Source organism: Triticum urartu, chromosome 1, assembly GCF_003073215.2.
Source record: "Triticum urartu cultivar G1812 chromosome 1, Tu2.1, whole genome shotgun sequence".
Lineage (NCBI taxonomy): Eukaryota > Viridiplantae > Streptophyta > Magnoliopsida > Poales > Poaceae > Triticum > Triticum urartu.
Window position 1 is genome coordinate 16,256,841 of NC_053022.1, and position 17,170 is coordinate 16,274,010.

Genomic DNA, 17,170 nt, shown 5'->3' on the forward strand with positions numbered 1-17,170 from the left:
GTAATTGAGGTGTCTATCACCATGAACCGTCCTATGTTCTTTAATGGTATTAAGCTATGAGCTACCCTATGTTTCAAAGAGTTCATGAGTTGCGTATGACCATGAGACTCAAATTACATGATGCATGATATTCCACAATTTATATTTTGTCCATGCTGTATGTCCATGGAAATGTTTTATACATTAGTATCTAACATAATTACATAAATGGCTATAGACGGGGAGAGAGGGAGACGAGATGGGGGCGTCGGCGGCGAGAGAGGGGCTGCGGGCGAGTGCGTCCACCGGCGAGGGAGGGGGCGACTTTTATAGCGGCCGGGGTGGCAAACATGTCTAGGGTTTTGGCGGGAGGGGGGCGCGTGGCCGTACTGCGCCGCCCATGAAAAATCAATGGTAGGCCGACCGGCGGCAGCCTTGGCATTGATCCCCCGCGGAAAAATGAGGCGATGAGGAAGACGAGACGAGGCTGGTCGATGACTCAGCGGCCCCACCAGGCTTTCGCGCCAAAAACGCTTTCACCGGCGCCCCCGGGCGCCCCCCAGCGCCAAATTTGGGCCTAACTGGCGAAAATTGGGCTTCTTGGGCGCGACTGGACCGTTTTTTTAGCGTCGACGATAAAAAAGGGCCTTGGGGGGGGGGGGATGTTGGGGGCGCGAGTGAAGATGCTCTAAGATAGGAAGGTAGTTATGGCCCTTGTCCCTTGATGCAATCATTGGCTAACTTAGAACACGAGTTGGTGGATTTGTGATAGGAGTGAGGGTTGAGAGTGAGCGGGATGGGGGTTCGGAATTGGCCCATTCAGTTATGGCGGTCTGAGCGGAATAATTTTCCTACTTTGAAGATGTAGAAAATTACATTTCATTAGAGATGGCTTTGGCTCGAGCGAGAAATGTCTTGCTACAAATCGTGTGTTGGAAATAGCATGACGGATATTCGGACAACTATATTTCTCCCCCACATATGTGCTGGATTTGGGGGAGCCCGGACCATCTAGATGATTGGATTTGAGGAGCCTGCTAGGCACCCGTTTGATGTCCGAACATGCACGAACATACGAGGGAGAAATGAACTTCAACCTTGGAGGCGATCTTAATTATTTGTTTAATTCATTTATATACGCATTGTGTAGCCTGTAGCAACGCACGGGCATTCTACTAGTATTGAAGTTGATGCTCAGTTTAAATGTAATATTTGTCGTTTCTTTTGTTGTTGAGTCCATGCAGTTATCTCGACACTCTTGTGAACCCAACAAGTTTGAGGATATTGCCAAGAAGACCAACTTTTTTTTTGAATTTTAGGGGGGGGGGGGGGGGGGAACCCGCCTGAATCACTTTTTATTAACCAGGGGACCGAACAGCTTCATACCGCAGGATCATTACAAAGGAAAGAGAGAGAGAGAGAGAGGTGGGGTGTGGGGGGGGGGGGCTATATCACAAGTTTCCCAAGCCACACATCAACATGCTGGTCATCATCAGCCCGGAATCTCCCCGCCAGAGCACGGCGTCGTCCCGGCATCGCTTCATAGTGACCGCCAGAGGGGGAGTCTTCACGGAAGACCAACTTGGTGTGGAAAACACCCAGTTTCAAGCATTTGAACTTGAAGCTGCTGTTCATGAAAGGGTTTTCGGAGGATGAGAAGGTGATGAACTATATAAGGCTTGTCATGAAAAGATCTGTGGGCTTGAAGAGAATCGAACTGCATGATAAAGATCCATGTGAGGAGTGCAAAGCCATAGTCCCCGAGTGTTTAAGGTTTCCTGTGGATGAATCTAGCAAGCGTCGGATTAAGGAGAAACTCACATCTGGGTTCTCCGCATATGGGGAGATAATAATGGGATGATGCATACAATCAAGCAGTGCGCAGAATCAAGTCAGTTGCTTAGAAGGCCCATTAGCAATGGATATATATATATATATATATATATATATATATATATATATATATATATATATATTAGTAGGTGCGCAGAACCAAGTCATTTTGCTGGAACCGTATCAATGTTTTGCTGTAACCATGTTTTTTGCTAGAAACCATACAAACCAGGCAGGGACAAGATGTTAGCGATGGTATGACGGCAGCGAGGTGCAAGAAGCGCGTGAGATGAGGTGAGCGACGGGAGGTGGGTCGGCGTGCTGCTTGGTCAAAGGGATAAGAATCGAACGGCTCAGAGGGATCCAATCCGTCAGCTAGCACGCGACCGGCTGAAACATTGGACCGGTGCCCAAAATAAAATTCATTTTCTAAGGACTACCCTTCCAAACAGTAAATGTAACGGCCGGTTGTGGAAAGTACAGAAAAAGTTGCAAGTATTAATAAAAAAACATGTGTCCAGGTGTTGCTACAGAACGGAGCAATAAAACATATGCCTTTTTATTTAAAAACTGTTTAAAAATTGAACATTACAAGTTTAAAAAAACAATATTGGCACCAAATATATTTTTCAAAGTGTTAACTAAGATTTGGTTCACAAGGGACCTATCCAAAATGCTAAACAAGCTTCTTTTACTCCAAAATTTCCTTGGTAACCTTGAATTTCAGCCTTGTCTTCTTCCTCGTTGACTGAACCTCGTCGTTCTCTGGCTCACACAAAGGATAGTTGAAGATATATGTGTCACATCCTAAATCCCAAAATTTCTGAATTTTTGAATGTGAATTATATAAATAGGGTTAATTAAAGTTTTGCTTGTTTTGCTTGAGTCGCGAGTTTTGATTGGAATTTGAAGCTTTTGGCGTTTAAATTAATATTGAAATTGAGAGAAAATAAGCGACTGCTCCAAATATTCGTTTTGATTTTATTTGGAGTTCAAAATCATTTTGGGAATTATTTAGAACACTAAATTTATTTTAGGGGATATTTATAATGCCCAACATAAAGTTTATAAATTTATTATATGAATTTAATTGAATATTTGGGCTGGAAATATATTCCCTAAGCTGTTGGACTTTCTGAAATTTTGTAGAATTCCTGTTGATATTTTAACAAAATCCTAAATCAAATAGGAAACTAAAATAGGGAAATAGAATGCAATTCCATAAAGCCCAGCCCGTGCGAGTGGACCATACCTATTCATTGCCAACGCACACAACTTAGTAGTAGCTGAAGCCCACCCTGGCCCAAATCACCACGGCCCTCTCTCTCTGCCAAGCGGGACCCACCGGTCAGGGAGTCGTTGCTAACCTCCCGACGCGCACGCATGTGTAACCGCCGGCGACTAGGTTGCCGACAACCCTATGCCCGAGCCCAATCGACTGAATTGCCGTCTCCCATAAATAACCTTAGCACATCTATTTTTTCCTTTGCTTCCCCTCGCTATTTCTGCTAGGCCGTTGTGATTGAAGTTTCTCGACGTTGTCCCTGTCTCTGGCATCGACGACAAATTCTGAAGACACAGACTATCGTTAGCTCCGCATACCCATATCGAAAATCCTGGCTCCGCATGTCCATCGCTTCTTCTTAGCACACCTGGGATGGAGGCCGAGCAACGCAGTAACAACATCCTCGATTTCGATAATGTAAGGACGAGATAGACCGCACCTTAATCTCTATTGGGATCGCCGCGCCGACGCGCTTCCCGTTGTCCCTTTAAGAAAAACCGAGGAGCCCTGGAACGACCACACAACACTGTCTTTGCTTGAGCTCGTTGTTGCATCAGGCAGCATCGGCGAGCTTTCGCCATTGCCTCCGTCTTCCTCCAGCCCGTACACGTGCACCATCAGCTCTATCCACCATAAAGCACATGTGTACACCATCCACCAATGAATGTATAGGCAAAATAAATAAATGAAATAGGAAAGTAATATGATTTTGAACTCCAAATATTTCGGCCCTTTGGATCAACAACAATATTGTAAAGAATCAAATGAATGGTAATTTGGTAATATACATTCATTGTCTAAGAAATTGAGAAAAGTATGTTTTCTGTCTCTCCGGTTTACCAGAAGTCTACATGTAGTCCCTCAACATTTTTCGGGCAACATTCCGTCCCTCATTTTTTAAAACCGAATAATTTTGTCCAAAACCGGATTCGAGGGGAAAATCGGTCATCTTCCCTAGCTAACTTCGATTGTTGGATTGTGTATAATCTAATCGAAAAGTTAAAAAGGTGTCGCTCCCATACCCCTTCGCTCATGCCTCATGTGAGAGCTTAATTAGGGTTTCCATTTGTCTTATGGTCCTTGGACCATGGAGGCGTAGGTGAATCCCGGCCCTTGCCAGTGGGAGGGGGCTCTGTTTTTATGTGTGTTTGAGTTTTGTTAGGGTTTGTGCCATGCTCAAGAAGGCGAGGCGGAGACTTCTTGAAGATGAAATAAGATTCTCCCCGCCTAGCCCCCGTTCTGGTGATGCTTCCAGAGTTGTCGGGGGGCGTGTGGAGATGTGTCACCGATAGATCTCGTTGGATCCGGTCAAAGGATCGAAGTATTCTCATCAAAGTCAGCCAATTTTTTCTGTGGAAAATATTATGTTTTTTAAATTGTTATGTACAACTAAAATGACTAGCTGAAATATTGACCAAAAGGTAAATATTTCGGTACCTACAAAAATTATTGAAATTCAGTGAATTTGATCGAAGTCTCTGCAAAAGTGAAAACCTACTCCCAACTCCCAAGGCGGTTGCTATCCTCTTAGTACCCTAGTAGGAAGAGGGGGAACCCTAATGTAGTACTCTAGCAGTCTAAAACGACTGGTGCACACAATTGACCACGATTCTCTCAAAAACATTCGTGATACACGGAATACACAATGCATGGAAGATTTATGTCAATCGTAGGCATCACCCAAGATCGACACCAGAGTGCACGTACGTTGTACATCAGACAGGCAGCTCAGCCGGCCGCTGCTGGGGTGAGCCGGCGACGGTGACGTCAGCGCGACACAGCGGGCATGTGGCTCGTTGGTGCAGCGACTGGTCGACGCAGCCCGCGTGGAACAGGTGCCCGCACGCCGGCAGTCGACGGACCTTCTCCCCGACAAGCAGCGACGCGAGGCAAATGGCACACTCCTCTGCCGGGGCGGTCCCTTCACAGCTGAGATCGCCCCGGGGGGCTGTTGGGGGCGCGAGTGCAGATGCTCTTAGGTTTCGGTGTTGATGGTACCATCGGTGCCGGGGCAGGGGGCTCGAGAGATAACTTTACCCGACCGACATGGTACACGATGGCGTCTGCAGCGTATTTCGTGGTTAGATGTTGATAAAAAAAATGGTGGTCCCTTCACTACTTCACCACTTCGATTTTCAGTTACCAACCTTCAGTGAATTTTAGTGATTTTGGTTTGTTCAAAGGACCGAAGCATTCTCTTCAAATTCAACCTATTTTTTTGTGGAAAATATTATGATTTTTTGAGTTCCTATGTACATACAACTAAAATGACTAGCTGAAATATTTTGATCAAAAGGTACATATTTCGGTGCCGCAGAAATTATTGAAATTCAGTGAATTTCATCGAAGTCCCACAAAAATGAAAACCTACTCGCAAGGCTGCTGCTACTCATAGTACCCTGGTAGGAACAGGGGGAATCCTAATGGAATACTAATGTATTGGCTGTCTAAAACAACAGGTGCACACACAATTGACCACGATTCTCTCCAAAATATTCATGATATATACACGGTAACACAATGCAAGGAAGATTAATGCCAATCCTACGCATCGCCCAAGATCAACACCAGCGTGCACGTACATTGTACGTCAGACAGGCAGCTCAGCCGGCCGCTGCTGGGGTGCGCCAGCGACGATGACGGCAGCGCGGCACAGCGGGCATGTGGCTCGCTGGTGCAGCCACTGGTCGACGCAGCCTGCGTGCAACAGGTGCCCGCACGCCGGCAGCCGACGGACCTTCTCCCCGACGCGCAGCAGCGCGAGGCAAATGACGCACTCCTCCGGCACGGCGGCACCCTCGAAGTCGAACGGCGCCGGGAGCTTCGCCGAGATGGTGGCCGCGTCAATCCCGCCGCCAGGACGACCTGCCTGGGTGCAGATGACGAGGGCCGCGAGGAAGACGCTGACGGCGAAGGCCGCGAGGGCGAAGGGGCCCATGGTCCCGGCCCCAATGAACGGGTAGACGATGAATAAAATAACGGAGAGCGAGAAGAGGGAGATGCACAACCATCGGCGCCCGGATCCGGACCCGGACCCGGACGGCGCCTCCGTCGAGTTGGTGGCGCTAGTGCCGTCCATGGGGCTAGAGCCTAAAGGCGATCTCGGGTACACGCTCCGCACGTCAAGAAGCTGTGGCGGCGACGGAACCGGACGGGAAGAAGCAGATCGATTATGAATTTATGATGATCTGACTGGATCACGTTGGTGGTTTTAATATTGGAACAGGTAGTATTTATGGAAGATTCTTCTAGCCGCAAGCCAACGAATTAGAGCTTTCCAGTTTGAGATTGCAATGCAAGTAACGTGACAAGCTATTTTCTATTTTATTTTTTGGATGGAGCTTTTTTCTAATAATTTTCTAACATAAATATATGCATGGAGCTGCATACTATTTCCACTCATGCATCAATATTTTTTGAATGAACCCTGTGTCGTTACTGCATATCGCCTGAGTGTTTATGGCAAAACACACATGATTTGGTAGCATGTCGAAAAAGCATTTGTAGCATCGAAAATCCATATATTAGTAGCCTTCATTTCCTAGTAGCAAACCCAAAGGTCTGCCTCATCGGCGACAAATCTGACTCATGGTGCCTCATCGACATAATATAGGGTGGCACTGAACCCATTCCCACGTAGCCCATTGCCATCCTCGGAGCTCGGTGTCATGCCCTTGAGCTCCAGGGCAACGAAACTACATTCCTGAAAAAATCCGACCAAAAACCATGCGAAAAAAATTGTTTCCAAAAAACCCCCAAAGGGAAAACCCCCACCGATACCCCTATCATCGTTCGCTACGATGATAGGTTTATAAATGTGTTAACATCATTAAAAAAATTCATACATTTGAAAGAAATCATGCAACATAGAAAAATGTTCAGCTATTTTATAAAATGTTTCTACAATTTTTAAAAGTGTTCACGGCTTTAGAAAGATGTCATATAGTGTTAGAATAACCCATCAATAATTTTAAAAATGTTCAGGTAGTTTTTTAGATTCTTTTATATTTTTTTAGCAAATAGAAATGAAAATAGAAAAAGAAAAATTGTAGGCCTACTAAAAAATTACACAAATGTACTTCAAACCCCGTCTACTGGGCTGACATATGTCCGTCCGTCTATAGGCGAGCACCCACTATCATCTTTGGTCTCTCGAAATCACTAGTTGAGAAGTACTCTTTCAAAAGATCGCACCCAGCTCCCCGGGTTGCGACAAGTGGCGCACTACATGTGCGACACTTGCCGCAACCTGAGAGTTTCCCTTTTTTCGTATACCGTTTATTCAAAACTTTTTATCTTCTAAACTGTGCGTCGAAATCTCGAACCGTTTTCACCATTGGATTCCTCGCGTCCAGATTTTCAAAAGTAGATCTCATGTTGATATTTAACAGACTTTTTTCACGAAAAAACGGAGGAAAAAACCAGACAAAAAAAAACTAAGCAGAGAGCATGTTGTTTTTTTCCCTTTTCGAAAGAGACACGGCCATGCCTCTCACGAAAGCAAAACCATGCTTCTTTTGAAGGAAAAAAGAGTAGAAAACATTTTTTTTCGAGATGCACCGTCGTGTCTCTTGTGAAAGCAAAAAGTGTGCCTCCCGCGGATGCAAAAACGTGCCTCTCACGGACGGAAAAAACAAAAAAAAAATTCATTTCCGAAACCATTTTTTTGCCTCTCACGGACATCAAAAGGCCAAAAAACTGAAAAAAACTGTTTAAAAAGCAGAAAACGCATGCGGATAAAAAAATTCTGAAGGAAGTACCCAGAGCACGACATGTGACGACGGCTGAGAGCGCACCAAATGAGGCACTCTCAACCTACCTTAAACTCATCTTTGAGAGGCTCCCGAAGGAATGCTAGTTAACGAGTTGCTCCCAAAGAACGCTGGTCAACGACTCCCAAGGCTGCTGCTATCCTCTTAGTACCCTGGTAGTCTAAAACAACAGGTGCACACAATTGACCACGATTCTCTCAAAAACATTCGTGGTACACGGAATACGCAATGCATGTGGAAGATTAATGCCAATGGTACGCATCGCCCAAGATCGACACCAGCGTGCACGTACGTTGTACGTCAGACAGGCAGCTCAGCCGGCCGCTGCTGGGGTGCGCCGGCGACGGCAATGCGGCATAGCGGGCACGTGGCTCGTTGGTGCAGCCACTGGTCGACGCAGCCGGCGTGGAACAGGTGCCCGCACGCCGGCAGCCGACGGACCTTCTCCCCGGCACGCAGCGGCGCGAGGCAAATGGGGCACTCCTCCACTGCGGCGGCACCCTCGAACACGAACGGCGCCGGGAGCTTGGCCGAGATCGTGGCCGCGTCTATCCCTCCGCCTTGACAACATGCCATGATGCTGATGACGAGGGCCGCGATGAAGAGGCTGACGACGAAGGCCGCGAAGACGAAGGGGCCCATGGCCCCCACGAACGGATAGACGAAGAATAAAATAACGGGGACAGCACAGAGGAAGGTGTACAAGCATCGGTGCCCGGGCCCGGACCCGGACGGCGCCTCCGTCGCCGAGTTGGCGGCGGTGGTGGTGGTGCTAGTGTCGTCCATTGGGGTAGATCCTGAAGGCGATCGAGTACACGCTACGCACGCGCGCGCGTGTTATAGGAGTATGCCCGTGGCGGCGACGGGACTGGACGGTTGGACCTGGGAAGAAACGGAGCGAGTATGAACTTGGAAAGAAACAGAAGGTCACGCGAGTATGTACGCAGATCGATTAGCGTTGAACTGGATCACGTTGGTGTGGTCTTAATTTTGGAAAGAGTAGTTACAGTATTTAAGGAAGATTCTTCTAGCCGCAAGCCAAGGAATTAGAGCTTCCTAGTTTGAGAACATGGACGTCTACCCCGCAAAAAAAAAAAAACTTGCACTGCATCTTGTTTATTTGTTGGGCAGTGTCGTCCTAGCTGGGGTGAAATAATTTTTTTTAGGGACGTGTCTACCGAGCGGCCGTTGGCTCGGTAGCACTGCAGGGCAGCCCCTTCCCTTTTAAGTATATTTTTGTCCTAATCAAACATATTAGAAAATTTTTTGTCCTCCTAATATGAAAAAGACAAAGACCATACATCGTGTTTAAACAAAACTGAAAAAGCCCACATGCCAACAAGTGTGAACACATTAAATTTAGATATTAAAATTTTAGAAAAGTCATAACTTTTGAACCGAACATCAAAATTAAGGTCCGCTTTCAACGTTAAAATCCTCGTGATGTGCTCTTCGAAACTAGATCCCATATGAGTATGTTTCGACAAAAAAATTGTGCAATTTTGTCTCCATTTTGTGCAACCGTGCAGTTGTTGATGTGCAACTATCTAATAGTCGATGTGCAACTTTCTCTCTATCCATGGATGTCCAGTTTTCAATGATGGCACCTCACCCCAAACTACCCACTATTAATTGAGATGTGCAATTTCGTCTGTTGCCCCAGTCAACTTCTTAGTAGTCGATGTGCAACTTTTTCTCTGTTGTTGGAAGTGCAATTTTTTTACTGTTTGCTACCTCAGTCAACTGCCAAGCAGTGAATGTGCAACTTCAAAAATTGTCCCAGCCAACTACCTAATGGTTGATGTGCAACTTTTCCCTATACCCATGGGTGTGTAGTTTTTATTGCTAGCACCCCTTCCCACCCACCCCAACTAGTGAGATGTGCATCTTTAGGATCTCAACTATAGACAAAACTTTTCTCTACCCTCATGGTCTTATGGATGTGCAGTTTTTCACCATTCAACAAATCCATGTCGGAACGGTGTGCAACTTCCTCTGCTGCCCCAGCCAACTGCCTAGCAGATTATGTGCAACTTCGCCTATTGCCCCCACCAACTAAAACTAAATATCGACAAGTATGGAGGGGGAGGAGTTGTCCATTGACCACTATAAAGTTAGAAACAACAGAATAAGTTGCACATATAGCTGATAAGGTAAGTGGGCATGGTATGACATCAGTAAAAACAATAATCATCCATGAATAGGGAATGGGAGGGTTGCACATCCACTACTAGGTAGTTGGCCGGGTAGTAGACTAGTTGCAGATCACTAAACATTGGTTGTCATGGTGGCTAGGTTGCGAATCTCATAAAAATTTCGACCATGTAGGTTTACAAAATGGTTTTGAAAAAAGTTGCACCATGTTGTACTAAAATTGCACGATGTAGTAATAGAGTTGCACAATATAGTATCAAAGTTGGCATCAAAAAAATTTCATCAAAACATATCCATACAGGATCTGGTTTCGAAGATCTCGTCGCGATGATTCCAATGGTGAAACAGATATGAATTCTGACGCATGGTTTCAAAGATATGACTTTTTGAAAATTTGTAAACCCGAATAAATGCATATGCACATCCAACAGACATGGAGTTAAATGGGCTGACCTTCCCATGTGTCCATCCTATTAGTACTTGCCACGTCATGAGTAGAGACAAAATTTGGACCACGAAACTACATGCACGCTTGTGTGGGAGTCGGCCGCCTGTTTTCACCAAATAGTGCGTACGCACTTTTTAGATTTCAGGTTTTTTTAGTACATAGGGTGAAATAATTTGGAGAGTAGTTTTTCAGCTCCAAGGTGCCTAGGCACGCTCTATGAACAGTAAAATAAAAAATGGAAAAGAAAATCTGAAACTTTTCAACATCAAAGATGTTAAAACTTTTTAGGTGCTAAGAAACCATTCGAGGAGCTCTACACACGAAAAAGATTTCAGTGCTTGAAGTTTTGAGCACTTTAGCACTGAAATCTAAAACTCGTTTGTACACCTTTCTCTACATGATATTTTGGCATGAAAACTTGCAAAACCCGCGAAGTTTGACCATCTTTGATGTTTCAACACCTACAAACTTGCAAAACCTAATCCCCCCCCCCCTCCCTCCAGCCATCCGATTTTACTTAAGATTGCAGTTGCAGCAGAAAAAATCATCCCTGATACACACACCCAATGACATCAGAAAAATGAGTGGCATTTGCACAAAAACATAAAGGTGGGATGAATTTTAAAATGTATTCAGGGTGTTTACAATTTATTAGACAACAAAAATATCTACTAGTTGCCAGTATCTCTTTACGCCTTTGATGCCGTTCCACCTCAGTGATGCCCAACAAATATTGCATTAGGATGAAAAGGCAAAGTATATTTTTAGTACTCCATGATAGCATGTGCATAAGAGCATTATTTTTGTCTTGTTGATATATGTGTTTGCAACTGTAATCCAAGTCACGACTTAATTTGGTTGCAAACATATTAGACAACTCCACCAAAGATAATCAATCTGTAAGAACATGCATACCAAATATTCAAGGTTGCATATCAACATAGATATTCTTAAAAAAAATCTTTATGGCACAAATTCAAATAATATGCAAATCAACGTTAAGCTACTAGTTTAAATAAATCTCGTATCAGAAGTTTAGTGTACATCATTGTATTGGGTTGGTTATTGTGCATTGTGTGAAATAGGGAACATGATTATCTACCTATTGTAACCTTTAGGATATAGGCGTGCCTAGTTATTTCACATCTAAGTGACTCAACAAGCATAAACAAAAGTAAAAGCAAAAAATCCCGCACGAATCTCCGTATAAACTCAATGACATAGGAGTTACATAATCTGTAGCCGTTTGGCCCCCCAGGGCACCTAAAAAGAGCGGCCTGGGGGCGAACCGGCGCTAGTTCGGCCCCTGGGGGCGACCTAGCTCCCAGTCACGCCCCCAGGCGCCGGCCCCAGGACGCGGCAAATTCGAACTAGGTCGTTCCCGCTCACAAAAATCGCCACAAGTCGAGCGATCACAAGTCACAGTTCGGCGATCGGATCAGATAGTCTGGCGTAAAAAAAATAGAGCGCCCGCGCGCAACGCATCACTCGATGGGGTCGGCCTGAGGCATCGGCGGAGTCGGCGTGCGCGGGCTTGGCGGGGTCGGAGCTGCTTTTGTGCTAGGCGGCGTCGGCGCGGCTTCGTTGCTGCTGGGCGTCATGGAGGCGTCGTCACTCGGGCTAGGCGGCGGCGTCGGCGTAGGCACGGGGCTTGGCGTCGCCGTCGTCGGCAGCTGGTTCAGGATGAGGCTGCGCTCCGCCATGTACCACGCCTTGAGCTTCTCGTCGGTGCTCTGGAGGATGTCCGCCCCGCCCATCAGAAAAGCCAGGTCGGTGTTCCTCTTCTTCGCGGCGACGTTGGTCTGGAGCAGGTCGAGCTTGATGGCGTTGTTCGTCATCAACGACGACCACTGCGCCGCGGTCTTCTCCTCACGCAGGGCAGCCCAGGCCTGTGCGTCGGTGAGGCAATGCTCGATGGACTCCTGAACTCGCGCGGCAGCAGCGTCGGCGTCTTTCCCTTTCTTGGCCCCTTTGTTGCCGTCTGGCCGCCCTTCTGAAGCGCTCGGCGTCGACGCGTCCGTCTTGTAGGTCTCCTTGGCCTTGAAGAGGGTGCGGCGGACCTCCGCCCACTTCTCGCACTTGTCGATGTGCTTGTAGACATGGAGGTACTTGAAATCGGCATCACTGTTGCCCTGGCGGCACAGGGCGAACATGCGCACCAGCTGCGTCGAGGAACAAACAGTTGGCAGCGAGACACGGCGAAGAGAGGTGTGAGGCCCGCGTGCCATCCCTGATCCTCAACGTTGGCGCCGCTCTCCGAGCAAGCTGCGCTCTCCTCGACGATCCCATGCCACTTGTTGCACGCCGCCTGGATTAGCCCCCAATGATTCGCCATTGCCTTCGCCCCACGCTGCATGTAGACGCCTTTAAAGTAGGGGCCGACCAGTTTGCGCTCGTCTAACTCGGCCTTGATGCGCTCCCACTATGTGTCGATGCTCTGGTTCGCGCCGGTGGTCGGGTCGAGGCAGACGACTTTCCACGCTTCGGCGAGACATTCCTGCTCCTTGGACGTCCACTTGATGCGCGGCTCGCCGGTCCTGGCCGCCCTCTTCTTCTTCTTGCGCCTCGGCCTTGTCTCCTCCTCCTCCTCCTCATCCTCCTCCAGCTCCTCCTGCTCCTCTTGCTCCTCCGGCTCCTCCTCATCGTACTCGAGTTCGCCGTCCAGGCCGCCGCTGAGGTTCCCCGTGTCATCCTGGGTAGCTAATCCCGGGACGCGGCCGTAGTGGCCGAGCTTGCCGCGATGATTTCGTCCATGTCGGCGTCGGTCTCGTCGGTGTCGCCGAGGTGCGTCGTCGAGGCTTGTGAGAAGGGCAGCACGCCACGGCGGAGAGGGGGCGTCGGGGAGGATGCGTACACTGGCGGCAAGTAGTTGTATGGAGGGTACTGCACGCTGGCGAAGGCGGGCGAGGGCGTGCGCTGGGATGGGTGTCCGTGGGGGAAGGTGACGTTGGGGTTGAACCCACCATGCGCGTCCCCGTCGGAGTAGCCCGGCGACGGCGTGCATCCCCATGGTTGCGGCGACGAGAAGCCGGCCGGAGAGCCGACGCTCTGCTGGCTCTAGGGCGCATACTGGGCGTGACCGCCGGGTGGATTCGTCATCCCCACCCGAGCCGCCTCGGGCCTCGGTTTGATTCGCTGCGGCGGCAGCCCGCGCGCGGCCCGGAGGGGTGGGTTCCCTCAGGGGCGAGGGGGCCCTTTTTCGTTGGGGGACAAATGTGGGGGGGCCCCCCCCCCCCCCCCTGTTTTCCCGGCCAGGGTTCGGGGGTGCAGCTACGCGCTGACTTCGCTCCAGTCGAGCGTTTTGACATGCCCGGTGGCTTGGACGGCGGTGCCCTCGGCTTCCTCTGCTTCGGCTGGGCGACGGGTGGCGGTCGCGGTTGCCGCGAGCGGGGGGATCACGTACTTCTTCGGTGCATGGCGGCTGGAGGCGAGCGGGAGGGATTGGCGGGAGGAATGGAAGAGAATGGGAGGGAAGTGGGGGGAAAAGCGGGAAGAAACGGCGGGAAGAGGCTCTCGACTCGCCGACAGAGCGGCCCCATGCCTCTTTTCGCTTGCGCCGGCGCCCCCAAGCGCCCCCCAGCGTGCCGGGTTCGGCATGGGTCCCCCGACGCTAATTTCGGCCCGAGCCAGTGAAAAGAGGGCCTTTGGGGGTGTGACTGGGCCGATTTTTCGGCGCTGGCACAGGAAAAATCGCCTGGGGGACCATCTTGGGGGCGCGGCTGGAGATGCTCTTAGATGTGCAATATTTAGAGTACACCTAGGTGTGCTTAAGCAAAACCGTTAGCATATAGTAGCTAGATGGAATCAACATCTCCTATGGTGCTAATAATGGCTTTTGTGAGAGCATGAAACTATCATATCTACTCAATTTAAATGGGGCAGGAAACAAATATAATATGTATTTCCACCCCCTTATAAATTAAGGTTGCACCCTAAGAGTAAAGAAATGATTAACATGAAAGATAATATCATATTTGAAATCTACACAATTTTCTATTGGATTTCCATATATGACATGTTAGATTTGGAGTTAGGGTTTGAAAGATATGAATCTTTTTAAAAGCATTTGAAACTACCCAAAAAACAAAAAAACGAAGGTTAAACAAAGAGTAGTTGGGCCGATATTGCAACATTGTGTAGCCCATCTCCTAAGCGAAAGGGGCAAAAGGGGGCAAGGTAGTAATATCCTACGCCCACCAAAATTCAATGCGAAAGGGGGGAAAGGGGAGAAGATGGGATCAAACCCAAGTCTCCTGGGTGAATGAGTGTGAGGCTCTAGCCAATGGGGTAATTGTGTGCTTGTAATGCATGAGTGGATCACTGCACATGAATCAAAGGCGATGGCCGATCCAGAGACTTATGAAGAAAGAAGTGAATCAATTTTTGCACTTATCGGTGGCATTGGGCTATTTTATGGCAACTTTAAGGGAAACTACACGATGTACGGGCAGTAAGAATTCTCCCTTTACTAGATGTTTTTTCCCCTGAGTGAACGTGTTATGACCCATTCAGTTCCACGTGCGAATCTCAATGAAAGACACATGACAATCACTGTTCGCTCCCACGCACCGCTCTGATAGAACTACATGTTGGCGGCACTAAACATTTTGTTCAGGATGCCAATTTGAGGGAACAAATCTGCGATGGTAAATTCTGCTTTTGGAGCATGACAATTTTCACCAGTTCCCCTTGATGTAGCATGGCAATTTTTGATGTCAGCATGGCAAATCTAGAACAAGTTGGAACTTTAAGTTAGTCTAGCAATTCTCCATGTTGCATGACGACAAATCACTATATATGCATGACAATTACTCTGTTGCACAGTACTGGGAAAACCTTACCAGTAGCATGGGTTTTTTGCATACCAGTAGCATGGGTACCTGGGCTACTGCTAAGGCGTGATGTCTCCCTAGCTATAGCACCAGAAAGCTCCTATCTGCTAGGACTACGTCGGTATTTCCCCAAAGAGGAAGGGATGATGCAGCACAGCGACGGTAGGGTATTTTCCTCAGTGATGAGACCAAGGTTATCGAACTAGTAGGAGAACCAAGCAACATAACATAAACAGCACCTGCACACAAATAACAACACCTCGCAACCCGACGTGTTAAAGGGGTTGTTAATCCCTTCCGGGGTACGGCGCCTCAAGATAGGCAAACGGACGTGAGGTAAATTGTAGTAGATTGATAGATCGAATGCCAAAAAAATAGAAATAAAATGCAACAAGGTATTTTTGTATTTTTGGTTTAATAGATTTGAATAAAAATGCAAAGGAAAAGTAGATCGCAAGGCAAATATATGAGAAAGAAGACCCGGGACCGTAGGTTTCACTAGTGGCTTCTCTCGAGGAAAATAGTAAATGGTGGGTAAACAAATTACTGTTGGGCAATTGATAGAACTTCAAATAATTATGACGATATCCAGACAATGATCATTACATAGGCATCACGTCCAAGATTAGTAGACCGACTCCTGCCTGCTTCTACTACTATTACTCCACACATCGACCGCTATCCAGCATGCATCTAGTGTATTAAGTTCATAGAAAAACGAAGTAATGCATTAAGAAAGATGACATGATGTAGACAAGATCTATCTATGTAGAGATAGACCCCGTCGTTTTACCCTTAGTAGCAACGATACATACGTGTCTGTTCCCTTTCTATCACTGAGGTGGGCACAACCCACCAGGGCGCGCCTGGGCCTCCTGGCGCGACCTGGTGGGTTGTCCCCTCCTCGGGACTCCCCACTAGGTGCAACCAGGGCCTGTTGTGCTCCTTTTGGCCCATAAAAAGTCATCATGGAGTTTCGTGGCATTTGGACTCCGTCTGATATTGATTTCCTGCGATGTAAAAAACAGCAACTGGCACTTGGCACTATGTCAATAGGTTAGTACCAAAAAAAGATATAAAATGACTATAAAATGATTATTAAACATCCAAGATTGATAATAAAACATCATGGAACAATCAAAAATTATAGATACGTTGGAGACGTATCAGCGTCCCCAAGCTTAACTCCTACTCGTCCTCGAGTAGGTAAGTGATAAAAATAGAATTTTTGATGTGGAGTGTTGTTCATCATATCACATCATATCATATTCTTTTCTTTATAGCATGGACATTTGGAATTTTATGTGATTCAAAGCAATAGTCTAGTTTTGACATAATAATTTAGATACTCAAGCATATCAGCAAGCAACCATGTCTTTCAAAATATCAATGCTAAAATAAGTTATCCCTAGCCCATCATGCTCAAACATTGATTCATTCAAGAAACACACTCGAATATTAGTTACACCCAATAGTTACTCACAATCATAGTGCCTCCTAGTTGGTGCTTTTTATAAGAGAAGATGGAGACTCAATTTCAAAAATAAAATTTGCATAAAGTAAAAGAAAGGCCCTTCGCAGAGGGAAGTAGGGATTTGTAGAGGTGCCAAAGCTCAAACCAAAAATATAGAGATAAAAAGATTTTGGGAGGTGATCCATCCCACCCGCAAAAACGACTTAGAGCTCCCGACACTTTCCATGCTAGATATGCCCTAGGCGGTTCCCAAACAGAAAAATAAAGTTTATTCCTTTTTCCACCATACTTTCACTTTCCATGGCTAACCGTATCCACGGGTGCCTTCCATACCAACACTTTCCAAGGAATTTATTATTTGACAACATAAAGTAAATATATTTTTTTCATTTC